We start from the raw sequence: 22,456 nt of genomic DNA, 5'->3' as shown, positions 1-22,456 counted from the left end.
AACACGTGACATTTCTAATTATGACATTTAGATCTTCATAGATATAGAAAAAAAAAAAGAGAGTAAATAAATTTAGAGTTCACTATTTTCAATTTTGCTTAGATGTTTAAGGGCAATTTTGTCTCTTTCTACTATATGGTTGGATTTAGACGTAAAATGGGTTGAAATAGTTCCACTTGATGATTTAGGATGTGATAATTTAGTAATTGAGCCGGGTTTTTATGCAAAGTATATCGACCCAGTTCATATATATCCCCACATGTGAAACCAATTTATGCTACTGCCAACATTAGTTCCTAAGTACATCATTATTGATAGGATCCTTCTTGAGAGAATGAGGTGAAGATTGATTTGCCTGATGTTCATTGCATTATTGATAGGATCCTTCTTGAGAGAATGAGGTGAAGATTGATTTGCCTGATGTTCATTGCATACTGGTTTCTCAATCGACTTGCGGAGACATGATGATCGAGTATGAGGGCAAAATCCTGGATTTGGCATATACGGTATCCAAATTGCTGTCCGAAGCTCTTGGCCTCAATCCGAACTATTTGAGAAACATCCACTGTGGGAAGGGACTCTACTTCATCGGCCATTACTATCCTGGTGTCCGGAACTGGAGTTAACCCTTGGGTCTAGTGATCATACTGACAGTAGCTTTATCACCATTCTTCTTTAAGACCATGTTGATAGCCTCCAGGTCCGCCACCAAAACCGGTGGGTCAATGTTACCCCAATTCCTGGAGCCCTTGTTATAAACTTGGGAGACATGATGCAGGTCAGTAGGTAGGAGATTCGCTTTCTATCAGTGAGTTTCTTGTTCCTATGTTCTTGCATGAGCCGATGCATTTCTAGCCTCATCAGCACTTCTCCGTCTTGGTTGATTTAACAATTTAGTCTTTTAATGGACACTGAGGCGGAAAAGGGGCTTGCTTTGGCGATCCAATCTCAATTAGTAGATTGTTGTTTCAGAGCGTGTTTGGGTTTTGATCTTCTCATCATCACTTCACTATTTCCTTCTCCATCTTGCAGCTGATCTCAAACGATAGACAAGTTCATAAGCATTATTCATAGAGTTAAGTGGCATGTTTCCTCAAGCATCTCCCTCCAAAGAATATATCAAGGTTGTATGGCCTGATTAAGGAGTTGCTATCAGAAGAAAATTCCCCCATTTATCGGGAAATCACAATGAAGGACTTGGTCACCCATTATTATGCAAGAGGGCTCGATAGCACATTTGCACTCATTTCAAGCTATGAATTATGTTAGAGATGAGAATTCGAGTCTTCGCTATGGAATGACAGTCGTACACATCTAATTGGTGCAATTTCTCACTGCATTTGCCCAAGGCAAAGCATCTAGATATAGCTAGATAGGACAAATTATATGTGGGTAGTGCCCACCGACCTCGTGTATATCACACATTGAAGAAAGCTCTTCCGCTGAACTTGAGCTGCTCGGGTGGGGTTGTAAGGGGCAGGGCTTTTGCAAAGCCGGAGGGATTTTATAGTTTCGGCTCATATTTTCTTGGTAGTTTGGGCTTGAGCTTATGAATAGCTATTGCAATATGTAATTCCTTTTTTCTTAAAATTGAGAGATATAATAAAGATGTACAATGTGTTAATTATAGTAAAATTTTCTGTTAGATGTAGCTCAAATTTAAGAGTAAAGCATTATAAAAGCTTGTGTCTCAATTTTTTTTCCCCTGCTTCTACTCACTATTTTTTTTCCTCTCACTTTTACTCCGTTACTTCATGATTGTGCATTGAACCCTGCATTGAACCCTAACAATTTCAATGGCTGTAGCTTGGTAGTCATGTGATAGCAGGTAAAAATCAATGCCAGCATCTAAGGGTGATCGCATGCCTTCTTCCACGTCAAATAAGTGGAATTCCACCTGATTTTCGCATCTGCCAGCAGCGGCAGTTTCTCGTGTCCCCTTCCACTTTGCATGCACAACGACCCCATATGTCGTACCCCTGATGCCAATGCTTGGCCCACCTCCGTATACGATGTGTGCAAAATTCATGCACTCCATCTTGCACGAAGAGATTACTTGACGTGATACATGGCATCGTGCATGGCAAAAAACACGTCGCAGACTGGCCGAAACCGTTTGAACAAGGTCCCAGCGACAGGTTTGTCACAGTGACATTGTCTGAAGATAATCTTTGTCCGATATGTCAAAGTATTGACCGCTCTCGTTGAGCTCGGACATTAAAGCTTCATGCTTATCTTGGTGCTTCCTCAGATGGCCAGTCCCACCTCCGAATTTCGTGAATAACTTTTTCCTACAAATCGTGCACGCCACCAACTTTGTACTATCAGGTAGGACCTGGATTTCAAACGTCTGTCTGTCAATGGATGTTTGACACCGTGAAGCCTGCACCACATCGTCCGAAGTTCATTCCTTGTCGGAGTTAGCTATAGAGTTTTGCCGAGGGAAGGGATGTCGACCTCGCCTCAGGGAGGGGTGTGGGCCACTATCACCACTACATTCACAAATAATCATCTAATTGTCATGTCTCGTCATGAGTGGGTTCCTACGTAGCCGGGAGTGAAGAAATTGAAGTGCTGAAGGTGGTCGGCCAAACTTCCAACTCACTGTGTAAGTGACCTTGACCATTGGGCCGACCACATTTTGAAAAAATGGAGGAGGTCGTCTCCAATATCCTCTGCACTACAGCTCCTTCCATGTAACGTCACTGTTACATGCTTTCACCGATCAATATGGCAGCGACCCACTCGGACAAAGCCCCCAACCAAGCAGAGCCCAGATAAAATCACGAGAGCGAATTGAAAGCCTTCGACACCTCAAGGACCGGCGTGAAAGACCTCGTCGGCTCCAGAGTCTCCAAGCTCCCTTATATCTTCGTCGACCACCAGCCTTGATCGCCCAACCGCTCCAATCTTCAGCATTCCGATCGTGGACTTGGAAGGAATTCATGAAGATTCCAGCAAGCGCAAGGAGATGGTCTGCAGAGTTTGCCAGGCGTGCGAGGATTGGGGCTTCTTCCAGGTGGTGAATCACGGGATTGGAGATGGCATCCTGAGCGGAATCATCGATGGCATGAGGAGGTTTCACGAGCAGGAGAGCGAGGTGAAGGAGGAGTTGTATTCTAGAGATCAGCCGAAATAAATATAAAATGTTCAACTACAGGGCACCAATTAGGTGCAAACCCATTTCCTTACATAAACAGCCCAAAAGATTAAAGCCATACATAAAGTAGCTCCCAAACCAAAAGGGAGCTCAGACAGGACAAACCATCAACTATATGAAAGCAATTAACATAAAACGATGACATAAAGTTTCGAATATCTTGAAATCATGACAAGCCCGAAACATACATGTTTAGAGCTCATCGTCTATATTAAAACGTTCCTTCTTTAAACTTTTGCCAGAAAAGATGCCAATATATTAATTTAAGGAGGGATAACTCCAGCAGATTTCTGTAAGTAATAAATTCATCAATTTTTCTTTCAGCATAGACAAAGCTCTTAACACCTGCTTATATAGAGTCGGACATGAAATTCTGTCACCACGCAAGAATGCTCAAAAAGCTACAATTCTGCAAATGTTTAAAGCATTAGCAAAACTGACCTTTCTTCTACAGCAGGAATGAGACCCGCAGTCAAAGCCACTCCACCAATCTAAATCACAAAACCGTGTCATTATTCCCAGTCAATTTATAGCAATTCAAAGAACATCGCAGGGTATGCACAAGACTTAACAGTTGTATGCTGCAGAACAGTTTTCCGTTGAGATCAACACACGCTGTCAAAATAATATAAAAAGCTACTATACATAACACATGACACTCCCTGCAAGCAGAATTGAAGAAATTGCGAAGGACCTACCAGTTGAAAGAATACTACTAGTGATTGCTTCAGCAAGGCCAACCTTCTCTTCCTTCTTAGGTTTTGTTTGAAATATCATACAGCCGTTTCACATTGGCAATCCAATGTTAAACCCAGGATAGAGGGTATCCGCCATGTCTGGTTGTCTGGGATAATCAACATGCTGAGTTACTTCCAGCATATCCTCATAATCATTAAACCTTGCAAAACAACCGCCATTTTGGAGAATTTTTGTCATGATTAAACTTGATCTGAAAAGTTCTTAGAAGTAACAATTTCTCTCACCAAGAAGGAGGTGGTGGAGGATATACATCTTCCGTGAAAAGCATTGGATAAAAGAAACCCATAGGAGGTACCTAAATAGAAAAGAACCATCAGTACATCTCTAGAAAGCTATGCATCCAGGAAGCAAAGTGATATAGAGATGGGAATTCAGTTTGGGAAACATACATTGAGAGCAGTAAGCCTCGTCCTATGAGATGCAGCTGCCATCCCGTCCTCGTATGAGTGAACAAATGCTACAGCATCAACCTCCCCCTCCTCAGAGCATGAAACTTAGTTTGCAGACGAATGCTAAGACACGACTTGTCTGAAAGAGAGCATTCCACACATGTTTTTGTATATACTGTGATAGGTTTATATGGTTCATCAACTGAATAAAGCCCCATTCCCACATGGGTTTCTACCATTAAAAGCGGAGCATGGGCAAAAGTTTTCAGTGCTCACGATTATAAGAATTCTGATTTACACCGAATCTTAATTGCCAAATCAGAGGGATTCATAGACAACTCACTTGGATGTAACAGTAGGATTCTTTCAGTTCGCTTAGCATCAACATATCTATAGGCTTGGCCAACATGTTAGTGTCAACTTGAGGCCATGTTTGATGATACCTCTGGGTCCATATGAAGCATCTAAATATATCCTGAAGCCCTATTACCCATTGAATATCATAATCATTGGATGTTCATGAAATAGTTTCGAGTCCAATTAAACAATAAAATAGATATACTGGACAAATAATAAAAAGTTGCATGCTGAATTAAGTTATCTCAAGATAAAAAACAGTATATTGGTCAAAAGCTCTCTATCTGTAGTGTGGTACCGCATAACGACAGCCAGACCTCACATGATACAACCATATAATGTTGGTGGTTTCTCGGTTGAGTTTTCTGCAGTTAAGAACAAGGTTGGGGAGAGCATGATCCTACTCATGATTGATAAAGGTTTCTAAGGGAACGGATTGTAACATCATATGGTGGATCATAAGATCCTAAAAAATTACACCAACAACACAGAAATCTTGGATAGTCCTATGACATTTGTTAATTATGAACATTGTGCGACATTAAAACTTCAAAACAGTGCAATTTTATAGTTTTTTTTTGGTAAGAAGTAAGAATATTATAACTTTTGAAACAAAGAGCTACACAAAGGCACAACAAACAACCGACTCCAAACATGCACTCAATTTGACACGGGCGTCAGACTGAGTGGACGGGAGGCGGGGGGGCTGCACAGCAAAAAAACCAAATGCAGCAGAAGGCCAAACACGATGGCCAAAAGAAAGGAACAGGCAAAAGCCAAGAGCCAGGGAATCACAGCCTGCCAAGACGAGGAGCAGGGGGAGGGGAATAACCCGGCAGCAACCGAAACAACAGAATAGCCTTGCGAAGGGAGAGCAGGACGCATCTTCAACAACAGCAGTATCTCATAGCGCAAGGGAGAGGCCAGGATGGAGACCCTCTCTAGAGACATCAGGAAAAACGGGGTGTACCCAAAAGCATTTGAGGCAGCAAAGGCAACCGAAAGAGGGGCATAGCAATAGCGTATAGGGCCAGAAATCAACAACAGAATTATTCAAAGATTGCAGGATGGATTCCCCAGCACATTTGGAGCCTTCGGTTACACGGAATATCCGGAACTCTTGAGAATGTAGAGGCTCTATCTTTGACAGCTTTCCGAAGATGTTCAATTTTATAGTTCATATACTTCATGTACAAGAAAAATCAGTACTTTCTATTACCTGAATATTGGATATACATATTTATAGGTCAAAGTATGTCAAAGTTGGACCAATGGGATCAGCACGATGGCATCAATCCTATGATTTTTCTTAGCTTAGGATCGGGAACATGTAAAGATCCTAGCTTATTAAGGTCCTCCTTAAGATTCCAATCATATCTTACGTTCAGATGAACTTTGGGATTTGGATAAGAATGCGTGTTAGCAAAAGTGAGGAGAAGAAGAGATTGAAGCATTCCATTCCTCCCACGGTATTATTGCTGATTTAAAGAGGGAAGTGTTGGAAGCTCATAGAAGGAGAAGCAAAACACAGCGTTTACTTCAAACCTCATTGACTTTTCGAAAGAGGTCATTTACTGAGAACCATGTTTCGCAGTGGTGGCAAACCTCAGTAACTTTTTTTACAATTAGTCTATTTTATGCTTTCCACCAGAAGAGCAACTGTTCAGTTGTGGACATTAGTCTATCTTATGAAAGAGACGAGCTGACCCTAGAAGAGACGGTACGCCAGTCACCACATTTTTAACCGTGCTACTTCGCTCACACTTTCGCATGCAACATCAAACATTCGCTGAAAACGAACTAATTTGGAGCAAAATACTCTAGCCACTTCAGATTCGGCCATCATTTTTTTCAGATAGAACCAAAAAGAAATATTACAGCAATGGAGAAGCCACTGTCTCAGCCCCTAACCACCACCACATTATGAGCAGATCACACTCCTTTAGAATTGGCTATATAAGAAGTCCGTAATTTTAATGGGAACTTCATCAAGCCTCTGCATTCCTTATTTTTGGTGTCAACCATTGTGACCATCCCCTACATTGAAAACTAATAGGAGTCGGCACAGAAAGTTCAACCGAAAGTTGCATGGCTACGGTTATCAGCACTCAGATTTGATTTTGAGAATTCTAATGTTGCTCTCAAGTGCCACTCTCGCCTTGCACCGCTTTGACCTTCGTTGAGTTCACAAGGCAAATGGCGGCCACTGCCATGCCTTCGACTTCTAGAACCAAACCATCTGTGTTCAGCTCGAACTATCCATCCAGTGGGGGGTTCCATCGGACTCTCCAAGTTCCGTAAAAAAGCCTACTTCAGTTTGCTATCCATGGTAACATAAAAATCAGAAACTTTAGTCCTAGCTTGCATGATCAAATAGAGTTAGGATAGCCGTCATCAAGATTTTTCCTATTTCCATTTAGCCAAAAGAGTCTGAATCACCATCGGGAACTAGAATTTCCACGGAATACTGGGATTTCTGCACTAGCATTTGGCAGTAACTTTCTCCGTTTCCTTTTGTGAATTTCGCCAAGCGAGACCTTGGACTAGTGATGCCGTGGCCCAGATGCATTTGGGTTTCTAAACCTTGGAAGGCCCATAGATTACAGACATAGATGCGAAAATTGTCCGACCGAAACCGAAGACCGAGTTCTTCTTTTTCGCTTTCACCAATCACACTGTAAGAAGACTTCTCTGTTTTTCTTTTACCCTTCTTTTGGCCAGCTCTGCACCCGTGAAAACAAAAAGGGGTTGCATTCTCGGTAAATAAAAGGAAGGAATCATTTTAGCGCTAAGACAGTCACTCTCAGTCAGTGCATCGTCCATTCGATTCCCAATTTCACAGCAAGAGACATTAAGGGCGCGTTTGGTAACGATTACATTCCCGGAGTAGATTCGATCGAACCGATTCTTTTTTATTATGTTCCTGGGAACGATTCTAAGCATTTTAAGCAAGCTTGGTAACTATCCAAAATTTCTGATTTTGGAATAGAATGTGTTTGGTACCGTGTTCATTAATTCTATTCCAAATCAATTTCTTTTAATTTTTAAATAATTTTTTTACTTTTTTCCTTTTTTTTTTCTTTTCTTTTTTCATTTTTTCATTTTTTTTCTTTTCATTTTCCTTTTTTTCTTTTTTTTTTTCTCATCTTCTTCTTCGGCCGGCGACCTCACCGGAGCGTCGCCGGCCCTCGGTGAGCCGGCCCTCGTCGGCCAGAGCCTCGCCGCCTCGGGCGAGGCTCGCCTAGCCCCCGCCGGTGGCCGGAGCCGGCCTCGTCGGGGTTGGGTGAGGCCCGCCGTGCCACCGGCGGGGCTGGCGAGCCTTACCGGTGGCCAAGCGAGCCTCGCCTGGCCACCGGTGGGGCTGGGCGTCGCAAGGCTTGCTCGGCCCTACCCGGCCCGGCGAGGCCCGCGACCACCGGCGAGCTCGCCGGTGGGCGGGCTTGCCTGCAGCGAGCTCGCCGGACCTCGCCACGATCGGCGAGTCTCCGTGAGCTCGCCGGACCGGGCGGTGGCCGGCGGCGGCGGTGGACGGCGGTGGCGGACGGCGGACGGTGGCGGGCGCGGTGGACGGTGGTCGCGAGATTGGCCGAAGGAAGAAGAAAATTTCTTGATTTTGATTTTCAAATTCATTCCTAACAAGAATCAACTTTTTTGTTCTTGATTCTATTCCCAATCTGTTCCCCGAAAACAAAAATTTTACCAAACGCGATTTTAGGCCAAAACTGATTCGGGAACAAAGAATTAGAATTTGGCCATGTTTGGATGGTTACCAAACGGGGCCTAAGAGAGAGAGAGACAGACGGAGAGAGGGAGATGGGAAGTGGAGACTAAACTGAGAGACGATTACACAGCTTTACTGCCTAGACCTTCTTGTCAATTAAATACCGACATGGTTTATGTTTGTATAATCCTGTTTGAATTGAAGTTGTTGATTCCTTCATTTGCCTGTGATATTTTCTGTCTGAAGTTGGCATAGAACCTGTCTCCTTTAATTAAAAGCTGAAAAACGACTTTCAATGAGAGATATTTCGTCGTGAGAGAAATTCAGGCAGAACAAACTGTTATCAATTTTTCTTTCATTGTGATACTAATTGACAAGGAAATGGGTTGCCTGACACAATCATAGACGAACTCCAATAACAAACATCTTGATGCATTAGAAGCTGAAGACTGCAAAATAATACACATAGAAGGCAGCAAAGGCCATTCATACATACGTCCTCACATAGACATACAAGCTCTTTGGGTAGACTTCTATTCTTTTTTGTGCGGCCCCGGGTGGAGATTATTTGTTGATTGTGTTTTTTGGGTGCAGGAACTGAGCCGACAGTACCTGAATTCTAGCGTATACTACGTCCAAGGGTGCAGTGACCCTGCAGTCTCCTATTGGATAACAATGCGGCACAGACTTACATAGAACAAGAGGAGAAATATGTAAATTATCAAGAAAAAGTCATCAAAATCTTTCAAGTCCTTACTAACCATCAAAGAAACAAAACTTCCTCAGAGGAAAATATGCCCATAAAAATGAAAACAATTCATTATCTTGAATACCATATGAATAACAAGAAAACACTCAGCCTTAAAATACCGAAACTTCGGGTAGCCGACTCAAATGACAGAATAATAAGATAATTGGACGATGAAACCATTGAAGTTCACAGAAAAAAGGCCTCCTCTAAGTCTGCCATATCATTTTAAAGATTAGGTGGAAGCGAGAAAGCAGCTTAACTCGGGCGATGAAGAACTAGGTCCAACAATTTTTTCAAAAAAGCTTGCAAACTTTGCGCTGGAAAGAGCTTCTGTTCGTGACCTCCTCATCCAAGGACGGAATCTTCAACAACGATGCTATCTGAGATACACTAACCCATATGTTAATACTGAGAAAATTTAAAAATTTCAAAGGCGATTTACACTGTCAAAACTAAGGACAAACAGCAGAAGTCAATTCACAATATCATGAGCCTTCTCTCGCGCCATGTGTTGCGCCATCGTAACTTGAGAATTGAGCATCTGAAAACCCCAAAACAACAACAACAACGAAGTCAGAAGGAAACCCAACGAATACAGAGAACGCTCGGCTCAACACAAATTATCAACCCCCGCAAAGCCAAACCCAAACACACCCGAAAAACCAAACAAAAAGAGGAAGTCATCAACATCGTGGGACCTGATCTTGCATGTTTCGCTTGGGGAGCTGGCTGGTGTAGCGGGCGATGCAATAAGAGACGACGAAAGGCGCATCCTGCTGAGCGAGAACCACTCCGATGTTCGCAGAACCTATAAAGGTCGAGCAGGTGGGAGGAGAACCAGGGTTGATGACGACGAGATTGGAGCCTCTCTCCGACATGAGCTGCGAAGGGATCGCCGTCTTCAAATAATCCCTTGCAATAAAGAAGCTCGACGACTCGAGTAGTCATGGAGAGAGAGAAAGAGAGAGGAGATGATCATCATGGCGAAGGGAAGCGAGGTCGAGGAGCTTCTTGTCCGAGCGTCTCTCGCGCTCTCGTAAAGCGAAAGAGAATTGACTGGCTAACTGAGACGGAAGACGATGATGCCCCTGCGAGTGCGACGGTCCTCGAATCGCGAACGAACGAGGCTTAAACACTCCACGGAGTTGGACTCTCGTGCGTTTGCCCGGGTTTATATATAGTTTTGCTTTATAATTTAGTTGGAATTTTGACAAAAAGTATACAAGTTCACAACTTTATATTTATGACGTCGACACAGACGAAAATAAAATGAAAATTTGCATTTCAGTTTAATTTTTGCGATTGTTTTGATGTCATAATATTCAATATAGGGCCGTTCACGAGAGTACGCTAATTGACATGCTAATTGGATTATTTTTTTTAGTGCTTTTCTCAAGGGAAACCTCTGTGTATGGAAGAATAGGAATTCATGTTGCACGATCTTTCCTACTTTTGGATTTCCAGTTTTTGCATTGTTTTTAATTTCAAATAGTTGCCATATTATTAATTATTTTTTCGTGAGCTCTTTCAATATTGTGTGCATCAACCACGTTTTTGGACATAAGTTAAAAAAAAGACAAATCTCCGGTAAGAAAAGAATGAAATAAATTTGGATTTTCGAAACTAATTTATTACTTATGGTTTTCAATGGATATATTTAAATAACTAATTGATCTCTTTTTTATATTTCATCATGCTTCATTATATTAAATACAATGTTTCGATAGTCATGCAAACATTTACGAGCTCTTTACCTGTCCTATAGTTTAATTAATCATGTTTGTTCATATAAAAACGAAAATGCGCAGAATTCAGACACGCGACGTGATCGTCGAAGTCTATCCTATTTGTCAAACACGTGACGTAATGGTAAGGCAAACATTTATGAGCCCCACCTGTGACGGAGTTGCAAAATATTGCGCAACCATGGGCCCCTGAGAGCCTCTTGGAGAAGGCGATCAACAGATCACACAAGTTCTTCAGGGAGGAGATGGATGCACAAAAAAAAAAATTACAAAGAGGGACACATAAAACAGCAACATGGGACTTCATAATTTTTATTTTTTCTTTTGGCCAAAGGGACTTCATAATTCAGTCGCTGCTGATTGAAGGAACATCATATTTTGTTTCATGACTTTCTGTTTTGTGTTTTTCACCTTTTGAAAAGGGAAAACTCGAGAAAGTTCACAAAGTGAATTGATAAAAGACAGTTCGCAAAAAATTGCAGAGTAAATGGTTTTCACTGTATGGTACTTGATAGCGCTTTCTATTTTCTTCAACAAATCAAGGGCTAAGCTAGCAAACGTACGAAACTTGAGTTATTCGCTTACTTTTCCATTGAATCGGCCAGAATAGATGCACACTCATGAAATGAAATTGCCCGATTACATCATTTAGCCAGCGAAGGCAATTGCTACCACTAAATCTGTACAAAGTTTCTCACCTAAATTCCACCACCTGTCATAGCATATAATCTTGCATCTAGTCTTAATCAATGATATGAATCAGTAAGATGATCCTCAATGACTGATCATTTTCACTGATGGGAACCCCGGAGGTGGTCCCGTTCTTTTTAGGTGAAAAAAAGGATGTTCCTTGATAGTTGACTTTACTCACGTTCTAGTGGTAGCAGTAGCAAACTTTTGCACCTGAGTTGATACAAAATATCAACACCCTTTGTTGTATTCTCTAGGAATCCGTCCACCCATACTTTTACAGCAACTCTAGTTCAGTTTTCTAATACATTGCAACGTCTCTGGCAGAGAAATGCTAAAGTACTCAAAGAATGTGATGAGACTGGGCTCTCGTCTGTTTGAGCACTTACCAGAATCCCTAGGGTCCAACATTCTTTTACAGCAGCTCTAGTTCAGTTTTCTAATGCATCGCAGCATCTTGAGTAATGCTCAAGAGGATGGCCCCATCCTATGATTTGCAAGTCCCCATCCTAACAAGACTTTTCAACGCATGGACTCCAGAAAGAAAGCAAGAAAGGTTTTTCCTCTAATCAGCAGAACCGCATCTTTTCACAGTTCAGCTTCTCATGTCCAAAGGCACATGATTGTTAAATTAGCTGCTCACAGAGCTCAGTACCTTAGTTTCAAAAGGGTCCAATTTTAAATGATTTACAAAACTATTGCAAGCCTCAGCATCAATCAAGGTTGTCCAAGATTCACCATGTTGTTGTCTGTTTCACTAAGATGAATATTGAGATTTCTATATGCTTACTAGATCATATGGACCCAGCTCATAGATAATACTCATGTTTACCTAAGAAGTCCAAAAACTCTCTTAAAGTGATGACAAAGAGAGGGCTACAAACCAAAGATTCCTCTACATATAGATTTCTGTAATTGCGAAGCAGTCAAGGGCTAAGACAACATTGAATTGTCCGGTCGTCTATCATTGTTCAATTCTGTCCTAACAGATTTTGTTTTCATAAATTGCAAACCTTTGTGTACTAGCTGCCCAATCCCCCAAAGAATCAACCATTATCAAACAGCATTGTCATTTTCTCAGCTAGGGGTAGCTCATAAGCTATGACTTTTTCCTTCCATTTTTTGTGAACCTCATAATTCTAAAGTCTAACGGAAACTCGCAATGGATGTCATTGTTCTCTTTAGTCTTCACTTCTCTTCTCTCAATCAATCAATCAGCTATAAAGAAGATGCTCATATCATGCATTAACATTGTACTGTTTCCATAACACTCAAATCATAATCCAAATGTCTCCATAACATTCGATTCATAATCCAAACTTATTACACATTCACAGTGAAAATTGAATTGCAGAAGAGAGAGAAAGAGAGAGAGAGAGAGAGGAGAGAGAGAGAGAGAGAGAGGAACAATGCCTACCATCGATTTGGCCTCCGACTCCGGCGAGCAGAAAGCTACGTCAAAGGCCTCGTCGACGCCGCGATCACCGAAATCCCTAAAATTTCGTCATCCGAAGGCAGGCAGCTCCGAATCGAGCGGCGGATCCGAGAATCTCAGCTTCCCGATCATCGACCTCGGCGGACCCGGCCAAAGAGGAAGGAGGCCATCGACAGGATGCGGGGGTTCTTCCGGCGGCGGTGACGGAGGAGATGAAGGAGGGGAGGGGGAGTGAGGGGGTTGTACGAGCAAGGCGAGGAGGCAAAGGATGGCGTTTGTTCTACACGCGCGATATAACGAGGAAGATGGTGGCGAACTGGAGTGCGAGGGACACTTTCTTATTTTAGATAAATATTTGCGCTGCAAATATACAGTGAAGAGGAGAGAAATTAGTTAAATAATGAAGAAGGTAAAATAGTTGAAAAAGGAACACTATTGATAGGTGATGTTAAGTCTTTTCTCGTACCTCTACTGTGCTAATCGTTCCGATTCATCCCCTCCCGAACACTGACCGGAATGTGTCCATCCGCTAGGCACCTCTCTTTGAGCGTCAAATCCCTTAATTTTGGACAATTATATAGTATAAGCTCTTCTAGCAAAGAGAAATTTTTAATCCATTCTGGCAAACTTCTTAGATTGTGACCGAAAGAAATATCAAGAGATTGCAAAGTCGTGGCATGTTGAATCCACTTAGGCAATGCCACCAAATCATCAAAACATAAGATTTTAAGAACACAAAGTTTTGTGAGGAATTACCATTGGGTGCCTTGCTCATCTTCTTGGCACAATAAATCGAGTCCATCACACCTCAAAATGTTGAGTTTCTGGAGCGAGGAAAGGTGCTGCATGCCACGAAAGAGATCCTTTAGGTTGCAATTAGAGAGTCTCGTGGACTCGAGATTATTGGCCGATTGAAGTAGAGTCTCAAGTATCGGCTTCAGATTCCCATCAAGAAGATATAAATGCTTTAGTTCACCTTGATGATAGTGAATCGGATCAATATCATGAGAAATAGGGATCAGTGAGGTATGAAGAAAGGGATGAATGTGGTATCCACCGCTGGTTCCACATTATCAAGTTATCTGTCTCCAAGTATTCCACCGGGCAGGATGGTGGCAGGTAACTCCAGCGGGGACACCTTCCTATATTCACAAACCGTAGTTTTGGGAAGAATGGCCGTAAATTGTTTGATTGATGCGTTTGATTCACTTGCCATCCTTTCAACTTCATGCAGTCGTAGAGGGTCAAACTCTCAAGAGATGGAAAGGAGGGCCGTGTAGTACTAAATTGCAGTTGAAGAGGGTCAAACTCCAATGCATCCAAGGAGATGAGACTCAAAGTTCTTAAGGAAAAGAGTTCACTTAGGGGAGGTAGGTGGCTCAGTGACCGACACGATTTTATAAAGAGGTATCTAAGGTTGACCAATTTCCTCAAATCTCTAGGAAATGTTTTAAGGTTTTTACAACTAGAGAGTTCAAGGGTCTGCAAGTTCAGCAAATCCGTGATTGAATCCGGCAAACTCTTGATGGAGTCATTCTCAAAAATTTTAAGAAATCTTAAGTGTTTCAATTGACTTCCCAACGAAGAAGGGATGCCAAGATTTACATACTTCAATGTCAACACTCGGCAATGCCTGAAGTTGGAGAAAATCTGATGACATTCATTTGGGGACAACTTTTGTACAGATGGCCGTCCTTCCAAAGAGAGTGTCCGTAGATTGATTGCTTCTAACAAAGAAGTCACTCCTTGCAGCGACGAGAACAATTGCAAAACAAATGAAGCATGTCGAGTGTCTTCATCAAGACTGCCTTTGTTGAGACTAACCATCTTGCACTCATTTCCCGCGACTTTCAAGGCAAGATCATGCATGAGATCGTGCATCTTGAACATTTCCACCTCATCTGTGTTAGGATTGGCATTCTCAACTTCAAGAAAGGACCCACACAATAGGTCTAAGACATAACCATCGTCGATCTCTTCTAGCTTCTCGTTCTCATCCAATGACCCAAATGACTCAATAAAACCTTGTGCCATCCACAGCTGTATCATGTCTTGTTTATTGAAGACAAAATCTTTTGAAAACAATGCACAATATGCAAAACAATGTTTTAGCCCTGGCTGAAGATGATCGTAACTGATTTTGAGGACTTCCATTATTTCAAGGTTCAACATATCTATTTTCGAGAATTCATGCTCTTTGAAATAGAGCCACTCCTTTTCCTTTTTGGCATACAAAAGGTTGCCTATAGTTTTGATGGCGAGGGGAACACCACCGCATTTTTTAACTATATCTCGACCTATCTGCTCCAGTTTTGGGTTTAATGATTCTTCCTCATCTTCGAAAGCTGTTTTCTTGAATAAGTCCCATGACTTATCTTCAGGTAAGACCTTTAGATAATAGATACCCGATTTTGTACCTATTGCCTCCACCACCGACTGATTGCGTGTGGTTACGAGTATCTTGCTCCCCAATGAACCATCTATTAGCAAACTTTGAAGCTCCAACCATTTCCCGCGATCTTCATTCCACAAGTCATCCAAAACAAGCAAATATTTCTTCCCGTCTAGTACCTTACGAAGAAGTTCTGGCAATGCGCCCTCACGCTTCTTATCAATGTCTTCTCGGGCAGATTTTAGTATTTCTTTAATAAGAAAATCCCGATCAAAGACATCGGATACACACCCCCACATCTTAAGCTCAAAGTAGTTTCGCACTTTGTCATCGTTGTACGCCAGCCGAGCAAGTGTGGTTTTTCCAAGTCCTCCCATACCGACTATGGAAACAACCGAAACACTCTCTTCGGACGAGGAATCAAGCAAAGATTTGATGATCTCCCTCTCATCAGATTGTCTACCAATTATTTCTTCCTTCCGCACAAAAGAGTCAGTCGTCCTCCTCCTCACAATAGCAACAGTTGCCTCACTCCGATGCTCCTCTAAACGGAACTCCCTATCTTTTGCAATCCAATCCAGTTTCTTCCTAATTTCCTGAATCCTCTTAGCCACTTTGTAGGGCTGTGCTAGCTGATTTGATTTGGAGAAGAAAAAGCGTACCGCTTTTGACATCTTGTTTCCGAGAGTGACCTTCCTCCTGAGATCTTCGGTTGCGACATCGTCCAGCAAGTCCTGTGCGTCGTATAACACGTCCTTCAGCCTCATGAGCCAGAGCTTGACCTGCTCGCTGTCCCATTGTTTCTTCTCGGCATCCAAAAGCATAGTTTGGATGGTCTTGACGGTGTACTTGAGACCCTTGAGATCATCGCTCGCACCTCGTGCAAGTTGGATCTTCGAAAAGATGTTGGAACCGGCGAGTTTCAGTATGTCGTTGGTGAGAGTGAAGAGCACTGCTTCCGCCATTTCCAAAAGGCAAAAGCAGGGGTTAAGGAGTGCTTGAGAGGAGGTTGCAGAGTTCTTTCTTTTTCTTTTTTTTCTAGAAAGAGGAGGTTGCAGAGTTGATGCTTTTGTTGGTTAACAATGGTTTGGCGGTGCCTCGTGTTCTACCTCATTATAAATTTCAGTCAACCAGGGGGAATGGAATTTACGAATAAGAAGACGAGCGCGTGCAAATGTTGCGTGGTGTGCGAAAGACGTGTGGGGTCCACAATATTCTGTATTGTTTGGAGAAAATTTTCTTGCTTCTTTGTTTTTCGTTTTCGTTTTCGTTTGAACGCGAAAAAGTACTGAAAAAGCCTTTGGTCACGTATTAAGAGCAGTTTCCGAACGAAAACCCAAATGCCCTCAAATAATGAAAACTTGCAATATCTTTCTTGTGTAGAAATGAAAATTCTTATCCAAAGAATAAGAGAAGTAAGAGAATACTAATATTTTTTTCGGCCGAAGAGAATACTGATATTTAACAACTAAAACATTCTCAATCTTTTTGTTTCTCCAAAAAATTGATATTGCACCTCTCTTAGTCTTTTAAAAAAGAGAGTTCAAAATATGTAGCACTCTCTATAGATATCAATTCATAAAAATACCTTTTGGAAGTAAATTTTACACGATATTATTTGAGGATCCTTATTTTGATCAATAAGAAAATAACTTCATAATTGCCTTTATATGTAAGAGTACACGTAAAATTTAGAGTTGGGAGACTTATCGAAATGATTAATTCTAGTATCATTCACGTTTGTGACAACAAAATAAAAGAGATAATTTAATGAATGATATCACATGTTAATTCTAAATTTTTCGATCACTTATATTAGTAAAAAAAGGATAATTAATAAATTACGTTTCTCTTTTGCACATGGGAATTCATGATCATTTAGACATATTCTCATGCAATCTGTTATTATGTCTATGGGGAATTAAAGAAGGCGGTTATGGTTTACGTCCTAAGAAATTGATGGAGCAAACGTAATCTCTCAAATGTTTTTTAAAGCAAGTTTAATTCTAAAATGAACAAAAAATAAAAAATTGAGAACTATGTAAATGGCACAAGGACTCCTATCGTTATTGTCCTGTTAATTGTAAATTTCAAACAACAAAACCATGCAACATGATTAGGTTAATCACGCAAGTTGTGTAATCAATACGGAAATATTCCAAATGTAAACGAGTCAAAGTATTGGAGATTCGATCATAAGCTACTTGTTAGAAGTAGTAGCTTAACATAAATATTTTGTAATCAATATATGCATAAAGAACGAAATGTTGCTGCTTTAATTTCCATGGAATGTAACTTTAAGTTCAATGTAACATGGCCACTCAGCCCAAGCATGTGTGAGGTTCCCATTTTTTTCTCCAAAACCACGAATGTGCATGAATAAGCTTACTGATGTGGAGGTTGACTGAAGTGAAATCCTAACAACTTTGAGATTGCCATGCCGTGGAGGTTGACACCCAACATTTGCAAGAACCCACGCGTCTCTTCTTTTATATAACCTAATTTTTGCACCGGTGTTATCTTCTTATTGGGTCAATTCTACTTGCACTTGCCACAATTTTGATTTCCTCCTATCAACATAACAACGAATGAGAGTCAAGATTTCGACTTTTGTGTAAATGGAACCACTGTGGACTATTATTACTCTTGGTTTTTCATTGTAATGTTGATTATGATTTCCTCTCTTAATATGACTGACGTTTTCTCTTATGTTTGACAAACAATGTTAATGCAGCACCACACCGCCATAATGGAACAAGATTGAAAAACAATAAGGGAGAGGAAGAAGGAGGGGGAGGGAGAGGAGGGGGCACGGGGTTGGGGGGAGGGGGGAAGGGCGGGGAGCAGAGGGTGTGCCAACACACCTTTTGTTCTTTTTCTCTTGAGACCGAATCTGCCAAGTTGGGAATGGAAATGTTTTCTTGATCCCTTGTGGGAATGGAATCGACCCAATAAGAAGATAACACAGGTGCAAATGTTTGGTGGGGTGCAAGAAAAACACGTGGGGGTCCACCTAAAGAGAAAAAGATGATAGACCCAAAAATTGCAGTCGCATCGGCCTTGATCGCAACCCAAACGTTTGGTAGTGTGAAAGGAAAAGACCCGTGGGGACCAAAAAAACTAAATGAGGAAAAAAGAGGATAGATCCAAAAATTACGGTCGCATCAATCCCAAAACTGCGTAAATTTCGAATATGACGTGACAAATTTGATCGATAATTATTTTCACATTAATTATTTATCTATGTCTAAATAATAAATAATTTATTGACAAATAATTATTTACATCGCTTAGAATAATTAATCAATAAAGAATATTTTCATAATCAATAACCTTCTATCCATAAAGTTATTTTCGTAAACAATATAAGTAATCATTTTTCACGAAAGTGTTTTCTAAATTATTGATTTTATTAAAAATATTTTTATTATTAACATTTTATGCCTAATATTTTCATCAAAGAAGAATATACTTTTCATTTGTTTTGTTGATGTAAATTATACAAACATTCATTTTTGGCAAAGTATTTTTCCAAACATTGAGTTTCAGGTTTTGCTATTACAAGTTTACCTAATAACCATGAAAATGTACACATTAATGGGGTTTCCATGAATGCATATGAAACGCTTCATCGCTGTGGCAAAATACGAAGGAAAAGCAAGAATTGTCCATACCGACTGTAACTTGATAGAAAAGCTGAAGTTCAATTTCACTGCACCCGAAAGATTTTACACCTGCTCTACTTGTCAACTTAAAAAGAAAGACAGGGCGAAGAAATTAATTGATGACGAGCTGGTCGATTTTTGTGGAAACTTTGATTTGTAACTCAAATAAGAAAGGTAAAGGCCAACCACTAAGATCCACATACCACTGTTATGCTCTAACATTTTGCTTTCTGACACCAAGCAAATGAAGTGACAAACTTAGACGAAGATATACTCTTGCCAAGGGCGCCAAGGAAACTTGAAGGCAAAATTGGAAGGGGAATACAGATGTTCAAACTCTGATAAGATACCTGACCAGTTTAATGAGAGTGTCATGAGCCTCAGCTATTTTACCTTTCAAGATTTTATTTAACATGTTACTTGTGCTTGGACACAGTAATGACGCTTTTGATAACGTTTCCGTTCTAGGGAATAATTTTTGAACAGAAATAGTTTTTTTTTTTTTTTCATTCCAGGAATAATTTCGAGTATAATAATGCGCTTAGTAACTACACAAAATTTATACTCCCGGAAAGAAATGCGTTTGGTAAAATTATATAATTTTGTTATTTCTTTTAGTTTTTTTAAATATTTTTATTATATTTTTCTTTTTTTCTTCCTTCTTTTCTCTCCTTCTTCCTCTCTATGGCCAACGACCTAGTGGGCGAGGTTTGGAGAGCTTGTTGGAGCCTCGCCTGACCATCGGTAAGGCCAAGCCTCAGCAGGCCATCGGTGAGGCTCGGCCTCGCCTAGGCTGGGCGAGCTCGAGCTCGCCAAAATGGGCGAGGCCGAGCTCGCCCAGCCCAAGCGAGGTCGAGCCTTGCTGTGCCTAGCCCAGCCACGGCGAGGCTTGGGCCAACGAGCCTCGCCATGGTGTGGCGTCTCCAGGGGCCGGCGACCCTCCAGCAAGGTTGCCGGCCCTCGTCTGGCCAGTCACCGGCACCAGCCATGGCCAAGGCAGTGACCGGCCAAAAGAAAAAAAGAAAAGAAAGAGAAGAAAAAGAAAAAAAGAGAGAGAGAAACATTGTTTCTTGAAATTGTTTTTAACAAGAAGTAACTTTTTTATACTTCTTATTTTTGTTCCAAATCTTAGAACAAACACTTTTTACCAAACAAGGCCTAAGAGTCTTTGTACTTTATGTTGCTCCAAACATGGATTCCATTCTGAAACCATTTCATATGACGTAACCAAGCATCTTAACTAATATAAAGAATTCCTAATATCTGTTAAGAACAAAGCATGCTGCAATAAAAGAGGAGTACTTAACATTCCTGGCAATATTCTTTCAAAAGCTAGCGTTACATCAGATTTTGACCAAACAATTGTCATGAATTGCACTGTAAATTAATAGTGTGATGACCACTCAAGGCTACAACTTCATGAAACAAGAAGTTGCAAGTTTAAATGATGGACATCAAGATTGGTGAACAAATTTAAGTTAACTAGTGTTCAAACACACTATTAAGAGACCATGACAAGGTTCGATTTGAGGATTGAATTACCATTATGTAACGAGTTTGCATTAAGTGGAAACATGTCTCTTAGAAGCTATTCTCTATCTTTGAGATGCCATATTTCAGAAAGGCACACATTTTTTGAAAACGCTATGTCTACCTTTACTGCCATAATCATTTAGGAAATGATAATGACGGCGACGACAGTAACAAGTTTTATTGTAAATTTCAAATTACATAACAATGCAACATGGTTAGGTTAACCGCATAAGCTATCATTGATACAGAAATATTCTAGATGTAAAAAAAGTCAAAAGTACTGGAGATCTCCATCTTTGTTTTCCAAGTAGGTTGATGCAAACAGGGTTGCTCCCCTTCATTTAGGAAAAAAAAATCAATTACTTATGCCCTGTTAAGTACTCACTCTTTTCAAAGAAAAAAAGAAACAAAAAAGAAGAAGAAATAGTAGTAGCTTAACACGTCAAAAACATGAATATATATATATATATTTATTTATTTATCAATATATGCACAAGGAACGAAATGTTGCTGCTTTAATTTCCATGGAGTGCAAAGAGAAGTTCAACGTAACATGGCCACTTTGCCCAAAGCAAGAGTGAGTATTCCCATTTCTTTCCTTCAAAACCATCATTATGCATGAATAGGCTTACTGCTGTGGAGGTTGATTGAAGTGAACGCCCCCCAACTTTGAGATTGCCGTGCTGTGGAGGTCTTTCATACTAGCCAATATTTGCAAGGACCCACGCGTCTTTCTTTCATATCACTAAACAATTGCACCTGCTTTATCTTCTCACCGGGTCAATTCCAATCACACTTACGATAATTTGATTTCCTCCCATGATATGGAATCGCTGAGGACCATTACACTGGTTTTTTTCTTGTAATGTTGATTATGATTTCCTCCGCTAATTTGACTAATGTTTTTTTTTTTTTTTTACAGATATGTAATGTTGATGTAGCACTGCGTGACTGACATATCAGGAAACAGGGATGGAGAACACACTTTTTGTTCATTTTCTCTTGTGATCGAATTCTGGCAAGTGGAAATGGAATCGACTAAAGAAAAAGAGGATAGGACAAGATGCCCTTTTCAACAAGTTTGATTACGTATGCTATATTTATGTGTGATCCATATTCCAGAGTATTTGGTCTTCACTTTGCCATGTCCTCCTCCATCTTGCAGCTGATCTCGAATGATAAGTTCATTAGCGTGAGTCACAGAGTTCTAGCCCAGAAAATCGGGCCAAGGATTTCAGTGGCGTGTTTCATGAGGCAGCATCTCCCTCCAGAGAATTCTTCAAGGTTGTATGGCCCTATCGAGGAGCTGCTATCAGAAGAAAATCCCCCAATTTATCGGGAAACTACGGTGAAGGACCTCGTCACTCACTACTATGCAAAAGGACTTAATGGTGTATCTGCACTGGAACATTTCAAGCTATGAAATATATTGTATACGACAATTCAAGGATGTTCTCTCTTGAATGACAGTCGGATACATTTGATCTGTGTAGCTTTTCAGCGCATTAGCTCCCTGGCAAAGCATCCAGATGTGGTTAAATTGAATGGAGTATATGTTTGTAGTGCCTGGCAAGCTCGTGCTTATGTAACTATTGTGCATTTAGAAGAGGCTTTCTGCTTTCGAAGTAAAAATAAGAAATGGAATCATGGTTAGGTTTACCGTACTTGTTCTTGTTGATCCCTCCAATCTGTGAGTTGCCTGAGTCACCGAGTTTACTGATCCAAAGTGAAACTCTGTAGAGGATTATCTTGTTCGACTGATCTATGATGTTTAAGATCATGAATGAAGAAGAAGGGAAGGGGGGTGAGTAAGACTTGCTGATGGCATGATCAAAAACTTTTTATTACATGGAGTTGCA

At 40.8% G+C, this 22,456-nt stretch overlaps 1 long non-coding RNA gene and 1 pseudogene across 1 annotated transcript; one reads left to right on the top strand and one right to left on the bottom strand.

Moving 5' to 3' along the window:
* Positions 1–461: 461 nt before the first annotated feature.
* Positions 462–22,261, top strand: LOC120287268 (annotated as a pseudogene).
* Positions 9,082–10,667, bottom strand: LOC120286537. Its single transcript, XR_005545183.1, has 2 exons — positions 9,836–10,667; positions 9,082–9,678 (listed from the first exon to the last, which is right to left on the bottom strand). It is a non-coding gene; the product is annotated as an uncharacterized LOC120286537 (long non-coding RNA).
* Positions 22,262–22,456: the final 195 nt, after the last annotated feature.

The sequence above is a fragment of the Eucalyptus grandis genome, chromosome 8 (genome assembly GCF_016545825.1).
Source record: "Eucalyptus grandis isolate ANBG69807.140 chromosome 8, ASM1654582v1, whole genome shotgun sequence".
Classification (NCBI taxonomy): Eukaryota; Viridiplantae; Streptophyta; class Magnoliopsida; order Myrtales; family Myrtaceae; genus Eucalyptus; species Eucalyptus grandis.
This window is presented reverse-complemented; position numbering and strand designations above follow the sequence as displayed.